We start from the raw sequence: 16,308 nt of genomic DNA, 5'->3' as shown, positions 1-16,308 counted from the left end.
TACCCATATATACTGATGAGAGGGTGATGAGCCCCAGGTGCGCAAGTGGAATAGCCATACAGTTTTTGAGCTAAACCAATCAGAGAGAGTCTTTGCAAACTGCGGCTACGAAAAAAAACCACGCGGTCCAGGGTGAGGCAGGCAGGCAGAATCTTCTGTTATTTCCCCTGCGCTTCTCATCCTTTCCCACCTGCTGTTTCAACCCCTAAGGCTTCCAACAGGATACCAGGCACTCTTTCCCTCTGTCAGACGGACCTCTCCAAAGTTACGGGTCCTCCTCTCTTCCAGGGACGACTGTGTGTTCACAGAGATGTCTGCGCATCAAAGTTGTAACCGTAATCACCTTCCTACAGGCTATAGCTTGCAGCCGCGTCTGGTCCAGTATAGCCTCACACGCCTGATCGAGGGCCCTGACGTCGTCTGGACCCAAGACCCCCCCGCTGCACGTGCACGTCAACATCTTATCCATTAAAGCATTATATAAAGCAGCTAGTTTAGCGATGTTAGTCGTCGCTGTCGTGATCTGTGCCGCGGCGGTGTAGACTTCATCATTCCACACCGCCACCTTCCGGGCCGAATAGGAAGGCTTCCCATTTACAGGCTTGGCAACCACAAAGGGACTAATGTAGACTCCTTTACATAAGCCTACTGCGAGGGGCAAGTGGACTGGCTTTAGTTAGACGCGTGCTTGAAGAATTGAATGTCCAGAGAGCTCTTATCATTTTGGATATGCCAATCCTTTTATTGACTTATCAACCAAAAATATATATACAAAAACTCTTTTTACTAATAACACTGACCGCCGACCTATACGGCACATACACGAACACGACAAGACACGGTCAAAAACTGTATGGCTATTCCACTTGCGCACCTGGGGCTCATCACCCTCTCATCAGTATATATGGGTAACCACCCCCTGTGGTGGTTGCCATGGTGACTAATAATGCCACACCTCTGCACCGTGAGTTGAAATAAAACTAAATAAACAGAAGGGCATTTTGGCTCCAACACACCGGCCCCTAATTGAGAATGGCAGGAGGCCAGGAACAATTCAAAATAATATTTACATAATGGAGCCAATAAATGTATACAAAAGAACTCAAAAAACAATTATTTGAATTAGAAGCTTTAAATTGCAGCTTCTTGAAGCAAGCAAAGTTTAGTTACTGGTCTATCCAGTGTGCTCGTTTTTGTCTTCACTCGTGCAGAACGCACCAGTCCTTTCCTGTCAGGATAGGTCTCCAGGACTCTTCCAAGTAACGAAGGAACTCACTGCAGCTGTTCTTGCTGTTCGTGTGGACACCATGCTCAGAGGCGAAATTCAGCTTTGCCTTGAGAAATCTTGTTTCTGGACTGACAGTACTTCAGTTTTAAAGTACATCAGAAATGAAGACAAGAGATTTCACACCTTTGTGGCAAATAGGATTTCTACCATCCGAAGAACATCTGAAGTCACGCAGTGGAGGTACATTCATACCACTCAGAACCCTGCTGACAAAGCCTCAAGGGGAGTTACGGTGGATGATTTGCTGACCAACAGAAGTTGGATTGAAGGCCCTGAGTTTCTTTGGAAACCAGAGGAAGAGTGGCCAGATAGTATCTTGGAGTACAACATTGCTGCTGATGACCCTGAGGTCAAAAAGGATCTCACCATCAACGCAGTAATTGTCAATGCACCAAGTGCCACACACCAACTGATCACCTACTTTTCTGACTGGAAAAGGTTGAAAAGGTCCGTTGCTTGGATCCTGAAATTACGAAAGACTCTATTGGAGATGAGTCGTAAAAGAAGCCAACTGAGTCATGAAGATGCAGACAAAGTGGAACAGGAAATGCAACAAAGTAGAGCTGCATTGGGAAACCAGGACTTATAGGTAAAGGAGTCTACACATGCATACATACATATTTGTTTGCACTGAGGCAGGGTTCTAGGGTCCCTATCGAAACGATTGTGATGTTTCTACTATATTATATTGCATATATGCATACAGGGACGTTGGAACTTTAAATGGGCAGGGGGTGCGGCCTTCCTGAGATTATTTCTTTCCAGAACACCTTTAACATGATGGACTAATGTCCTTTTAAATTAAAATGACGTGAGAGGGAGTGAGACGTACATTGTTCAGAACGGCTTTGAAATAGCATACTATACGTGAATTTTCTTTTTTTAAATAAAAATGACAACGTGGCAGGGAAGCGAGTGAGAGGAACGTTCGTTGTTTAGAATGGCTTTGAAATAAGTTATTTCTAATGACCCTTTAACTGAAAATGACGTGAGGCAAACGAGAAGAACAGACTCTGGCAGCAAGCCATGGATCATAAAACCAGTAACACTGATAGCAAGGAGAGGAGCTGTCCTCAAACTGGCATATTTCAGATGTTCAGCAGTAATACCTGAAATTACCTACCTGGGTTCCATCCTAGAGGCAAATCTTTCCTGTGACAAAATGGCAACCAATGTAATCAAAAAAGTCAACCAACGAACAAGATATATATATTTTTTTTAATCTACTTTTTCTCCCCATTTTTCCGTTTTTTTTCTCCCATCCCCAATTTTTTGTATTGTCCAATTCTACCCTCCCCTGTCTCGAACGTTGTTAGGCCATGCCTCCCACAAGCCGGCTGCAATGTGGACGAAGCCTTGCATCACGTGTCCCCTCCGGTACACAAGGAGGCAGCCGTCGCATCTTTTCACCTGCACAGCGCGCTCTCTCAGCGGCGAGGGTCTGCGTGGGAGGCTCACGCTGCCCCCGTTGCTTCCTGATTCTGCTGTGCAGGCGCACCAACCAACCTGTAGGAGTCGCTGTCCACAACGTCCGATCCCCACCCACCAGCTTCCCACCCCTAACACTGCCAATTGTGTTAGTATGAACGACCAGCCAAGCTGGTAGCAATGCCGGGAGCTGGGCTCGAACCCAGCATCTCCTGTATTAGTGGCGAGCGCCTTGACCACTGCGCCACTTAGCCGCCCACAAACAAGATTCTTGTACCGGATCTCCTCTCTGGTAAACAAGAATACCTTAAAGACTCTAACAGGAGCACTCATTAAAGGGTACTACGACTATGCTTGCACCTCATGGTACTAAAGCACCTCAAAGGCCCTAAAAACAAGACTACAAACATCACAAAACAAACTGGTCAGACTACTGCTTGACCTTACTCCTAAAACCCACCTCACCCCTGCCCACTTTGACAACCTAGGATGGCTTAGAGTAGACGACAGAGTACAGCAACTTGCAATGGGCCTGGTCTACAAGATACACTACACCACTAAGATACCCATGTACATGTCAAAATACTTCCCAAAGGTCAGTGAATACCATGATCACAACACCAGAGGGAGCGCCACAAATCATGTTAAACCCAGATTCGGCTCAAACAAGGGACTAACCACATTTCGCAATTATACCACAACAATGTGGAACGCCCTACCCACAGCTGTAAAATAATGTGAATCCCTACCCTCCTTCAAAACCGCTCTCAAAGAGCACCTACGGGTGGCTGCAATTAGAAACTGGTCCCGGTAAATGTCCAAACCCCCTGCCCCCACCCACCCAACCCCCTCCAATGTAGTTTCTTCCCCTTCGAATGTATATATATATTTTTTATGATCTCTTTCTCATAAACAGTACTGTATATTGTGTACATGTCTTGTTGTATGTCATAAATGTCGTGATGAAACAGTACTGTATATCTGTATGTCATAAATGTCTTGATTAATTGAAAATGGGGGACCCTGATGTAAACAAGACGAAAGTATTTTTCTGGTCTGCATCCCCTTAACAATTGTTTGTATTGAGCCGTACCGTATTGTACCCATTCTACAATCTGTTAATAAAGTTTTCAGTCAATCAATCAGTCTCAGTGCAGGGAAATCCTTCCAGAATGGCTTCTACTTCGCTTCCTAGTGACACGTGTAGTAAAGAACCATCCATTTGATTCTCAAATCCCTGTTTTCTACCTGCGAAACCATTATGCTCGTTATTGTGTAGGTATTTAAATAATTATTTTGTGCCCCCTAAAGGAAAGACTTACTTTTCAAGATTCAAGATGTTTATTCGTCACAAGACGTGAAATTATCATGTTAAACATACAGTAGATATTGTGGTAATATTGCCTTGGAATTTCATAATTAATATGTGTGAATAAATTAGAGAACCATACTGCAAAAAGGAATGTGTGCCCTTTCAACAGTAGAGGGTGTTTTAAGTGATACTGGTGTTACAGAAATAGTCAATAAACCCCCACTAACAAATGTACTCAGAACAAAGAGACAAAAGTCACACCTACTGTGACCAGATTACCGCAGAGCACAGCTGGTCTAACCAGAGACCTCATACTGGCTCTGACATTATAAGACAGGACAATCTATTAATCAACTGTTTAGTATCAAAAGGTCTCATATGATGTCTGGTATCAGTCTAAGAAAGCACTGACTGTACTTGGATGATATTAGACATCTATAGCCATATAGAAGGAATGTTAAAGTTATATATTATTCATTTAAGAGGAGATTTCTGTTGGGACAGACCCATCAGGAAGACAATGACGGGGGCCACTAGCGGCCCCTCTGGGTATTGAGTCAAGATCCACACAGGAGATCAAAGGGGGGGGCAGCCGGCCTCCCCCAGAGAAACCCAGAGGTGGGGGCAACCACATGATTGGATCAACTGTAATAGTGCTATTTTGGCTAGACATGATAGGATATAAGGAAGAGACCAATTGTAATTCGGGAGCTCTCAGACCAAACACCAACCACAGGGGGTCTGGGGGCTCCACCGCTTCGTCCACCCAGAGACTACTGTGAGCTGATGCATTATATGTGAGTATATCATGGGATAACACCATTTGTTGTTTAAAGTTTAGTGTAAATCCTTAATATCTGAAACCAGATTTACTCATGTATAAATGTGTACAGCATAGTCAATGTATGTTCAAATTATGTTAACCAAGTGACTGTTTGATGTGCAGTATTTAGGTTTGAGATGCAAACCTGATTGTTGATTCCTGTACACAGCAGCCATGTTGATGTTTTCTGATAAATCCTTTGTTCTATTCACCTTGGACCCTTGGCCCTGACTCAAATAAATCAGTTGAGATGAAATACAGTTCTGGTTTGTCTGGCCTACACGTTTTATTCCTCATCTGCTAAGTCAGAATGAGGAGACCAACAATTCTATCAGTATGAATCTTTCCTCCTCCTTCCAGATAGTCAATCTCATTGTATTGTGCTACAATAACCTCAGATTATTGTAGAAAGTCTGTGGGAATTTACTACAATATTATTGAATGTAAATTATGTTACGGCTGCTATATTGACTCATGTGTCTTTCAAATGAGATAGATTGTTACAATGGGGTAGGTGTGTTGGGCCAAATTGCAGAGTTGAACAGAGGAGGCGGAATGCGATAGTTGTTCTTTCACAATTAAACAGTTTCTTTATTGTGAACATGAAGCATAATTAAATTTTTCTCACATTGTAATGGCAATAGTGTCGCGGCAATGATCCTACCTGTACAATCAATGTTAGTTATTTGATTCCTCACTGCAATAGTGCGGTATAAATTGTGAGATATTGGTAACACTTAACAAGAAAACCTAATGATTTAAGAGAGTACATAGTAACTAATGAGGAACTATATGTTAACAAAGCATGGGAACATATGAACAAATAGATTCAACCTATATTTTATAATGATTTGTTAATGGTTTTGCAGATTGCAATACAGTACGGCTCAATACACACAATTGTTAAGGGGATGCAGACCAGAGAAAGACTTTCGTCTTGTTTACATCAGGGTCCCCCATTTTCAATTAATAATGAATTGTAAGTAAGGGTGCAATTAGCACCATGCAATCCATTCTTTGTGGATCCCACCCCAGGTCTACTGGGACAACATGGGAAAGGTGCCTGCAAATGAAGGCAATCTAGTCTAATGATTGTATGGTGAATAGCGCCATCATGTGTCCATGATAATCTGCCACCAGTTTATACTGTAAATAAGTGAGCGTTGCCAAGTGTTACAATGGCTGTCCCAAAGATATCTTGTCATTGTATTGACTATAGGGCTTAAACCCTACACTGTAGCACTCAACACTTTGATGAACATTGTTACTCAGCTGATAGAGTTGTGCCCTTCCTGATGACTTGTCGTACAGAACTTGTAAGTCGCTTTGGATAAAAGCATCAGCTAAATGACTAAATGTAAATGTAAACCACTACACCTTGTATTCAAGATCCTTATATTTAATGGTTATCGCGTGCAGTATCACAATTAATACAACGATAACACACCATTCGCCAGGCCAATATTGTCACAATGTAGTATTGAACCCAATATGCAGACAGAGACAGATCTTGTGAAAACCCAATATGGGTATATTTAATAGAATGGTCAATGTCCAGGCAGGGGTCGATACACGGGGGTGATACTCATATAGTCCAGGGTGTGCGCGGGGACAAGAGAGTCAGACAGACGGGGTCAGAGCAGGGACAGGGATAGTCTGCCGGGCAGGTGTCAGAGCAGTTCCTTGTGAGCCAGGCCAGGTGTCTCCAGGTCTTCGCCGAGCAGGCTGAGGAGAGAGGACGAGAGTACAGAGTTAGACACGGTCAAAGAACACGAGATCCAGGCGAACAACTAGAACCAACAGAATAGTGAATACGAGCAAAGTAACAGACTAACTCTAGTAACGAGAGTTTACGATCTGACAGCTTCTCCACATCTGGGGCGCGTGTAACTGTTCCGCAACAGTAAGTGACTTCCGGGGTAGGCCTGATTGGCCCCGACAGGCACGTGACGCGGCAAACTCAGGACGCGCAACGAGGCTGCTGAGAGCTGTCGCGCGGAAATAGGCTGTCTATTGCCATTCTCTAACACAAACTCTAACCTTAACCAGCTCCTTAACAGCGCCTAAACTTAACCGTTCTAACCTTAACCAACTCCGAAACAATGCCTAACCTTAACCTTAACCATGCCTAACCTTAACCATAGAAAGAATATTGCCATTCTCTAAGACAAACTCTAACCTTAACCAGCTCCTTAACAGCGCCTAAACTTAACCGTTCTAACCTTAACCAACTCCGAAACAATGCCTAACCTTAACCTTAACCTTAACCATGCCTAACCTTAACCGGCGAAAGAATACACGTTAAAAAAAAAATCACGTTAAAAAAAAAAGATTTGATGGGATTCAAACTCACCAACAACGGACCGCAGGATCGCAGGACCGCTGCTCTGCCAGGTGAGCTATAGCGCCGAATGAAAGTCATGGCGTATTTGGACGGTTACGTAATTCCGCAAGCTCTGCCGCTCGGCTCCGCGGAGCGTGCCGCGCGGCAGAGGAAGTTGCGCGTCACGTGCCTGTCGGGGCCAATCAGGCCTACCCCGGAAGTAACTTACTGTTGCGGATAAGCTATAAGCGTCTGGCGTGGGGTTATATACCCTGATGTAATATGCCCACAGACCTCAGATCAGCTTCTCCACGTGCTGGGCACGTCTATACTTTCCGCAACGGAGCTCGGTTTCCGGGTTCCTCTGATTGGCCGCGACCCCCACGTGACCCGCGCTAGCACGCCCCCTTATCCACGGGGGTCGCGGCCAATCAGAGGAACCCGGAAACCGAGCTCCGTTGCGGAAAGTATAGACGCGTCTGGCGTGGTTATATACCCTGATGTAATATGCCCACAGACCTCAGATCAGCTTCTCCACGTCTGGGGCGGGGTTATATACCCTGATGTAATATAATAATAATATGCATTTTATTTATAAGGCGCCTTTCAAGACACTCAAGGTTGCCGATTAAAAACAACCGGAGAGCAGCGGCAGCTAGTCGCGCCTGCGTTCACTCAACCAGAAGCGATAGTCCCACAGACCTCAGATCAGCCGCCTCTCTGAACACCACACCTGCACCTACTTGACCATAATGAGAGCGGGAGAAGAGAGATAGAGAGAGGAAGGAAGCACTGCCTGGCAGGAACCATGACAAATATACAGGTTACAAAACATACATTAAAAACTAAAAATCTCTAGCAAATCTAGTAAATTTACAAACCAATGAGCTTCTAGATATACAGTATAAAATATATACAGCTGAGTATGAGCTTCTAGATAGACAGTAGAAAGGATATGCAGCCAGTATGAGCTTCTAGATAGACAGTAGAAAAGATATGCAGACACCGACAGTATGAGCTTCTAGATAGAGATAGACAGTAGAAAAGATATGCAGCCACTGCCAGACAGTATGAGCTTCTAGATAGACAGTAGAAAGGATATGCAGCCAGTATGAGCTTGCTGCATACTCATGTTAAACAGTTGGCATTAGTGCAGAATTTGACTACAACTGTCTCATAGGACGAATTCTGGAATGGCAGGCATAGTTAGACATAAATGAAAGCTCTCATTGACTCCGACAGATTGCTAGTCATTCATAATGGCATCGAAAGACTGTCCAAATGACCTTAGTTCTGACAATTGTTTACACCATTATGCATCTGTATTATTTCCATTGACTCCATAGGTAATTCTACCCTTGCTCAGTAGACACGCGACAGAGTAGAGCAGTCGTCTGGTAATCCGGAGGTTCATGGTTCGATTCCCGCTCCTCCCGGGCAGCGTGTTGAAGTGTCCTTGAGCAAGACACTTAATTGCCCTGATGAGCAGGTCGGCACCTTGCATGGTTGCCTCCGCCGTCGGTGTGTGAATGTGTGAGTGAGTGGGTAAAATGTGAGGAACAAATTGTAAAGCGTTTTGGATAAGTGAACTGAAATAGAGTGCAGGTGTTGCATAACTTGTCTCTCATCATTACTGTACAAATGTTTATGTCAAGTCCTGTTGGATACTTAAATCTACATGTTAATAAACTGTGAACTTGTGAAAGTGTTCTTTTTATATATGTATATACACACACTATACATTGCCCTTTATATTTTATGGGTAACTCATTTTATGATGAATTACTTTATACTTACTAAATGTTTATATGAAGACATGCATCGGTCACCTTATAGGCCTACAGTTATTCTTTCTCTAATTTAAAACAAAAAGAAAATAATTGACTACTAGTCAAACCCCAACTATTTAATTATGCATCATATTGAAAACAGAAAAGTTATCGGACGTATTCCACCAAAGGGAAAAGTGATCATATCCAAATGTGTGCATTTTTAATTGGCTAGTTTGAATATGTTAAAGGTAATTGATCCAAACATGTAGCTCCACCAACGAACATAAGAATGGAGCCCTGTTTTCATATCCTGCTGACTGACCAACACTAGACAACAGTAAGCTGCTTGTATTTGTTCTGTGGCTGAAACACTTTGGTTATGTTGGCAATGTTTGCAAACATTGTAGTAAAACTGATCTAGATTACGATTTACAATAGGTTCAGAAAGTTCCAAATATCTTATGTTCCATGTACAGATCAAGGTAGACTTAGTATGGAGTACTGTATATATTGCACAGGATAGACTTATATTTATAATTATAGTTGCAGTATAATATTGTACCGGGAGTAGACATAAGATAGTTAGGTATATTTATACCGGGGGTAGACTTAGCATAGAGTTATTTGTATATTTATAACAGGGTGGGCTGTACACATACACACATAAATATTATTGATATTGTAGAGTATATTTATGTTTCTATGTTCATTCACTCATTCAGAGATTCAGAGTACGGTAGATTTCAAGGGCAAGCAGCCGTGTGTTTACTTGGTTTTATTGTATTTTCATTCTAATTATCCTAGCTTGTTTGGATCTAACCTGTGCTTCATCGTCTTTGCTGTTGCTGCTTTGATGCCTGAACTCCCCTACGGGGGAATAATAAAGGTTTATATTATCTTATCAAACGTATAGTCAAGAACAAAAACAAAAAATAACAGATTGTGTTTTATAGCAATATATAAAGGTCATAATACAAAAGATGTTTGCATTTATGCCCATATTGTGAAATTTCATTTTGATAGGATGAAAGGATATTCTCCCCTATTCACCTGCAGTTTCGACTCCTGCCATCAGGGAGGAGGTACTTTCCCTAGGAGCACCACATCAAACGTAAATGTTTACCTTTATTTACCAGGGTAGGTTATCTGAGCACAAATTCTCTTTTTCAGTAACACCCCGCTTCACACTCACACGGGTCCATTCACACCTGGGAGCCGCCCTGTACAACCACAGTCCGACACCGTTGTTGGCCACTGAGCAACTCCACTGGAGCAGTTGGGGGTTAAGTGCCTTGCTCAAGGGCACTTCAGCGGTTGGTATTGAGGGTATGGGAGAGAGTTATTAATTTACTTCCCCAGCCCAGAAGTTTCCTGCCGGTCCGGTGGATCGAAAACCGGCGACCTTCCGGTCACAAACCTGCTTCTCTAACCTTTAGGCCACCGCTGCCCAAACTATTGCCCTCAGTTCTTGGGTTCTTAAACAATTGTAATAGTAACAATGGTAACATTTTAGAAAGTATTGGCCGCTGATTGGAGATGATCTAGAGATATCTAGAATTTAACCATAATTGGTTTGGAACTCCAACTCGTTTCACTATTGAATTTCAACGTTAGAATTCGACAGTATTTTTCATCTAGCACATGGAAATAGTGAGTTACAGTAAATTCCTTTGTGTTGTGTTCAAAGTTCTATATTGAGGTTCAGTCAGTGAAATGGCAAGTTTCAAGCAAATATCCACACGGGTCCTTCTGGATTTAGATGTCCACGTTTATTTAGTAAGAATAAAAGAACAAAAAAATAAATGCACAATATTCAATGAATGGTCATCAGCTCCCATCTAGGTCTGTCTCCCCGAAAGTCGGCCACCAGAAGAACACAACTCTCTCTCTCTCCTTGAGCTCTTTTGATAACGCAGATGGGTCTGTTCTGAAACAAACTAGTTGCATTATTTACGACTGACCCATGCCCCACACATCCTGGCTATGGGTTCAACCGAAGGCCTTGAAAATAGAGTATGAAGTGTCCTGGCTGCCCAGAGATAAGAGGTGAGGGAAAAGTTTATAGGCTGAATCAACCTCCCCATGGAGGTCCGGCCACCACATTGTTACCAACCCCCCCTTGGAACAGAGAGAGAAGAGACAGCCCCAAATCCCAAATCCCACAGTAATTCAAAATGACCAAAGGTGATCAAATACAAATAAAATGGTTGCATATTGTTGTCCAACCTACCCGGAGTATGAAAATAAAGATTTGTACTTCCCCACATGCAAAGGGACAGAGGTATTGAAGATGTGATTAAAATACCTGTTATCCAATCGTGGAGTACAGAATTGGGATTAGAACACCATCAATCTATCAATTGGACCAGAGTTTGGGGAAATATTATTATGGCATCACGAAACCCAAATCATCAGCAGATTAATTTCAATTTTGTCCATAAAACATATTTAACCCCCCAGAAAGCTTATAGAATGAGACGTGCTATTTCACCAAACTGTACACTTTGTTCTCTAAATACTACTGGTACTTTTACACATATGATGTGGGAATGCCCCACAGTCAAAAGTTTCTGGGAACATAACTAATTATCTATCTAAAGTATTACAAAAACATATTCCCTGTTGTCCCAAATTACTGCTCCTTAATGATGATGATTCTTTAGCTTTAAGTATTGTTCAGAGACGATTTTGGCTGGCAGGAAGTACTGCTGCAAAAAGAAAATTGGCGCTGCGATGGCAAGCTCCACATTCTCTGCCCTTTAAATCACTGGAAACAGTTATTAGCTGATGTTGTAACAATGGAGCTTTCTACAGCTAGATTAAATGGTGCAAACTATCAAACAATAGATAGCTGGAACCATATTCTCTATCAAGTTAGGACCTCTACTATATAACTAGCAGGACATAACTAATTATATCTGTATTTTTTTTGTCAACGGTGGTTGGTGCAGGGGTTAGGGGGTAGGATTTTTTTATTTTAAATGAGGCAAGGGGCAAGCCAATGCGTGTAGTTGGCAAATAATTTAAATTATGTTTTATGTGCATTGTATGCTTGTACCTGTCCCTTTCATCCAAAAATGAAATAAAAATATATGAAAAAAATAAATAAAAGATGTGATTAAAATATGTGAATAATTATGAATGAATTATGCAAATATCCAATCAAACAAAACCCCGGTATGCTAGAAACTAGAAACAAAGCAAAACATAGTACAGTATGCGTGTCTGTCCCTCAGAACAACGATAGAGTGACTGAGTGAATGTAACTCCTAATTACCTCCATCTTTCACAACTCGGCATCTCCAAGATCAATTTAAATCCAAAACCCTGGGTAGAGGAGCTGTGCATGTCTCTGATCTCTCACAGAACTCAGCCTGCCCAGGGATATATCGGTGGACACCCGCAAAGTCACATTGAAGCCAAAGTCCAGGATAGAGAGGCTGAGTGAATGTGGTGTTGACTCTGTGCAGGAGGGTCATTGTGTCCGAGACGCTGTAGAAGGACAGAGTCCCTGCCCTGTGATCCAGGTACACTCCTATTCTGGAGGACCGGGGGCCCGATACTGTTATGCTCTTGTTATTGTGGCTGAAGATGTAATTACTTGGATTGCAATCTAAAGCCCAGGATTTGGAATTGCATCCAAATCCACAGTCCTCATTAGTGCCTGTTCTACTAATGTCTTTGTAGGAGGCTGCTACATGAACCCGTACACTCCACTCCACCTCCCAGTAACAGCGTCCTGTCAGACCTTCTCTACCCAGAACCTGAGCCCTGTTAATGAATCTTTCTGGGTGATTAGGATTAGGATACGACTGCTTTTGCTGCATCAGTGTTGCTTTTCTGTTCCCCTCAGACAAAGACAGACGTGTGTATGTTGTGTGTGGGTCCAGTGTGATCGGAGAGTAATATTGTAAGAAGTCAGCTCTGGTCTTGGGCTCTGGTGGCAGTAAAACATTAACTGCATTCACTGTTTTTGAGATTCTGGGCCACTGCGCTTTCAGAACGTCCTCTAGTTGGTCTCTCAGCTTAGACACGACCTCAGTCACATATGCAAAGTACAGGAGAGGAAGGACACTGATGCTGGGTAAGTCTGTGGGACTGGAGAGGGGGGGGAAACTCTGTAGAAAGTGGATGTGGTCCTCTGTGTGTGAGAGCTGCTCCAGCTCAGTGTATCTCCTCCTCAGGTCCACTATCTCCTGCTCCAGTCTCTTCTGCAGTTCTTCAGCCTGAGTCACTGGTCCTCTGATGACCTTCTTCAGCTCAGAGCGCCTCGTCTCCATGGAGCGTATCAGCTCAGTAAAGATTCTCTCACTGTCCTCCACTGCTTTATCAGCAGAGCGATTGAGAGAATCAACAGCCTGTTGGGCCTCTTTGAGTCGCTTCTCTATCTCCTGGACTCTCTGGTGGATTTTCTTCTGACTCGTGCAAAGCTCTTTGTGTCTCTCTGTCCTTTCCGCTGCAGCTGAGACTGTATCATGGCCTTTATGTTCATCCATGGAACACAGATAACAGATACACTGCTGATCAGTACGACAGAAAATCTTCATAGCTTCATCATGACGAGAGCAGGTGTTCTCCTGAAGCCGTGTGGAGGCTTTGACCAGCTTGTGTTTCTTTAATGGAGCTACAGTATAATGAGGCTGGAGGTGAGTTTCACAGAAAGAGGTCAGACATACCAGGCAGGACTTGTGGGCTTTCCGCTTTCTCCCAGTGCAGAAGTCACAGGCCACATCTCCAGGTCCAGCACAAAAGTGATCAGGAGGCGCAGCTTGGAGTCCTGTCTTCATTTGTTGTTCCATCACTTCAGAAATTATATTGTTTTTCTTCAGAACAGGCCTCTGATTAAAAGTCTCCCCTGGGGACATGTGTAGATCCCCTTCTGATCATCTCGATCCCAGCAGTCTTTAATACAGCCCATACAGTAGCTGTGTCCACAGGGAATAGTTACTTCAGTAGATCCTGACAGAGAGAACAGCAGAACTGGTCTGCCGCGGGGGCGTGCTAGGCGTTGTCACGTGGGGCGTCGCGGCCAATCAGAGAAACGCGGAAGCACTCTTGGGCTGGCATTAATATATAAGCGTCCCGCGTCAGATCGCGTAACTCCTTGCTGGCCATTTTAACCATAGATATATATATATATCTATGATTTTAACAACGGCGCTCTTACGTTTTGTTTTCTCAGGAAGAGTAAACTCTGAACGCGTCACGGGGTGGGAGGTATAGAGTAAACTCTGAACGCGTCACGGGGTGGGAGGTGCTTCCTGGTTGTAGCTGTCCAGGGGAGGAGTCGCTTTAAAGAGGCAGTGTCTAGTTTACTGTGATTCATAGATAAGATGTGTTTTTTTTTTTTTTTTTTTTTTTTACATGTTCAGGACTTTCTCTCGTCATCAACTACCTCTAATTTGTTTACTTTGTCAAGAAAACCCCACTAAAACTCATAAGCACAAAGAGAGACATAGAGAAAATGGCATACATACTCAATAAAACACTCTCTCTCTCATTTAAAACAAAATGCACGTGATGAGAGCTGTTCTTCTTCTTACATTTAATTTAATGTTTAGTGTACTTGTCTTTTTTTGTTGATATATTTTATTATTTTAATTAAATTTCCAGACCGTTGGCCCCTTCCACTTCAAGCAGGTCGTATAACGAGTGGATGGGTAGATGAAACATGTTCTCTTGATAGAAGGAATTCGGGATCGTTATCACTTGGGAGCCTGTATAGAGTAAGCAGCTGCACTCCTTACAAGGGCTACTGTACTTCTTTGGTATGAGAGGCCAAGCACATATTGGAGGCTCGCCACTTCCGTCTGGGACATCTCTCTCGTAACTCACTGGGTCACATGCCATGTCTAGTCTAGGATCTGTAGATACTATATCTGAATATACACTGAATAATATACCTGATCTCTTAACACTGAGAGTGAGTGCCACAGGTCCGGTGCCCCGGAACCCTGTTGCGTGCCAACACCCACTTCAATGATAGAGCTCTCATATTTGCGAACGCATAAACTATATCTTAAATTATGGCTATGTGTCTAATATGGCCGTCGCTTATCAATGACTTGTTTGCAGTCAACATTGTCGAAAAGGGAGGCGGCTACGTGGTGCAGTGGGCAAGGCGCTCACCTCGAATGCTGGAGACGCTGGGTTCGCGTGTTAGAACCCAGCTCTCCACATTGCTTTCAGTTTAGCTGGTCGTCCGTACTAATACACATTGGCAGTATTAGGGGGTGGGAAACTGATGGGTGGGGATCAAGCGTTGTGGACAGCGACTCCTACAGGTCGGTTGGTGCGCCTGTGCAGTAGAATCAAGAAGCGACGGGGCGGTGCCCCTCCAAAGCACAGACCCCTGACGCTGAAAGATCGCGCAGCGCAGGTGAAAAGATGCGACTGCTGTTACCTCGAGTATCGGAGGGGACTCGTGCTATGTATGGCTTAGTCCACATTGCAGCCAGCTTGTGGGAGGCAAGAAACAAGGGAGGGTTGAATTGGATGATACGAAATTGGGATGGGAGAAAAATAGAAAATGGGAGAAAAACTGGATAAAAAAAAAATACATTGTCGAAGAGGATTTTTTTTTAATCGGTTCATTTCCGTTTTATACCATTTTGAAAAACGCTCGTTTTATGAAAGTTCCAGAAGAAAATTAAGATTCTGTGATAAACGCCCTTTACTGGAGTACACTGGAATACACAAAACACGTTGTAATTTTTCGCCCTATTTATGAATCGTTTTCAAATAAACGCTAGATTATCAATAGTATATGTGTACTTATGCACGCTATAGAAGCGGGCAGAAAAATCGATTATCTTATTTCCTGATCGCACACACACACAGACACACACATATGGCACACGCTGATATATAGGTGAAAATAGCTCTGATTATCCCAAGACTGGTAAAATAGATTCCTTACCTCAGATCAGATGTTCTCCAAAAAGATTATTCCAATTCCTGATCGCCATTCCAAATATCGATCGCGTTTATTGATCCAATGCTGGGTACTGGAAACACACATTTCCGCTGTTCTGGTGGTGGGCGATGACTTCGATCGTCTCCGGTTACATGTCTGACAAGTAAAATGTGGAAGCAGAACTTTTTTTTCTCCATGCGTTTCATTCAATCCAATCCAAAGGGGTGCAGTACCATCCAGAGAGACGATAGGGGGCGGTATTTTCCCTGTTCGAGTTCAGACAGATCCCCACTGGTAACGTGAGGCTAGATTGATGAAAAATCTATGGAAATCGATAATAAATAAAAAAAAAAACGATATCTCTCATCGTTGGTACTGAACGGTTGGCATGAACTAACGAGAAATCTCGTCGTTGGCACTCAAAGTGTTAAGGGTAAATCAGAGTG

At 43.2% G+C, this 16,308-nt stretch overlaps 1 pseudogene across 1 annotated transcript; it reads right to left on the bottom strand.

Annotated features, from left to right (window-relative positions):
- Positions 1 to 6,436: 6,436 nt before the first annotated feature.
- LOC311225693 (tripartite motif-containing protein 16-like) lies at positions 6,437 to 14,796 on the bottom strand (annotated as a pseudogene). Its single transcript has 3 exons — positions 14,782 to 14,796; positions 12,311 to 13,905; positions 6,437 to 6,576 (listed from the first exon to the last, which is right to left on the bottom strand). The product of its transcript is annotated as a tripartite motif-containing protein 16-like (transcript).
- Positions 14,797 to 16,308: the final 1,512 nt, after the last annotated feature.

This window comes from Notolepis coatsorum (genome assembly GCF_963971535.1).
Source record: "Notolepis coatsorum genome assembly, chromosome: 3".
In the NCBI taxonomy this organism is placed as follows: domain Eukaryota; kingdom Metazoa; phylum Chordata; class Actinopteri; order Aulopiformes; family Paralepididae; genus Notolepis; species Notolepis coatsorum.
This window is presented reverse-complemented; position numbering and strand designations above follow the sequence as displayed.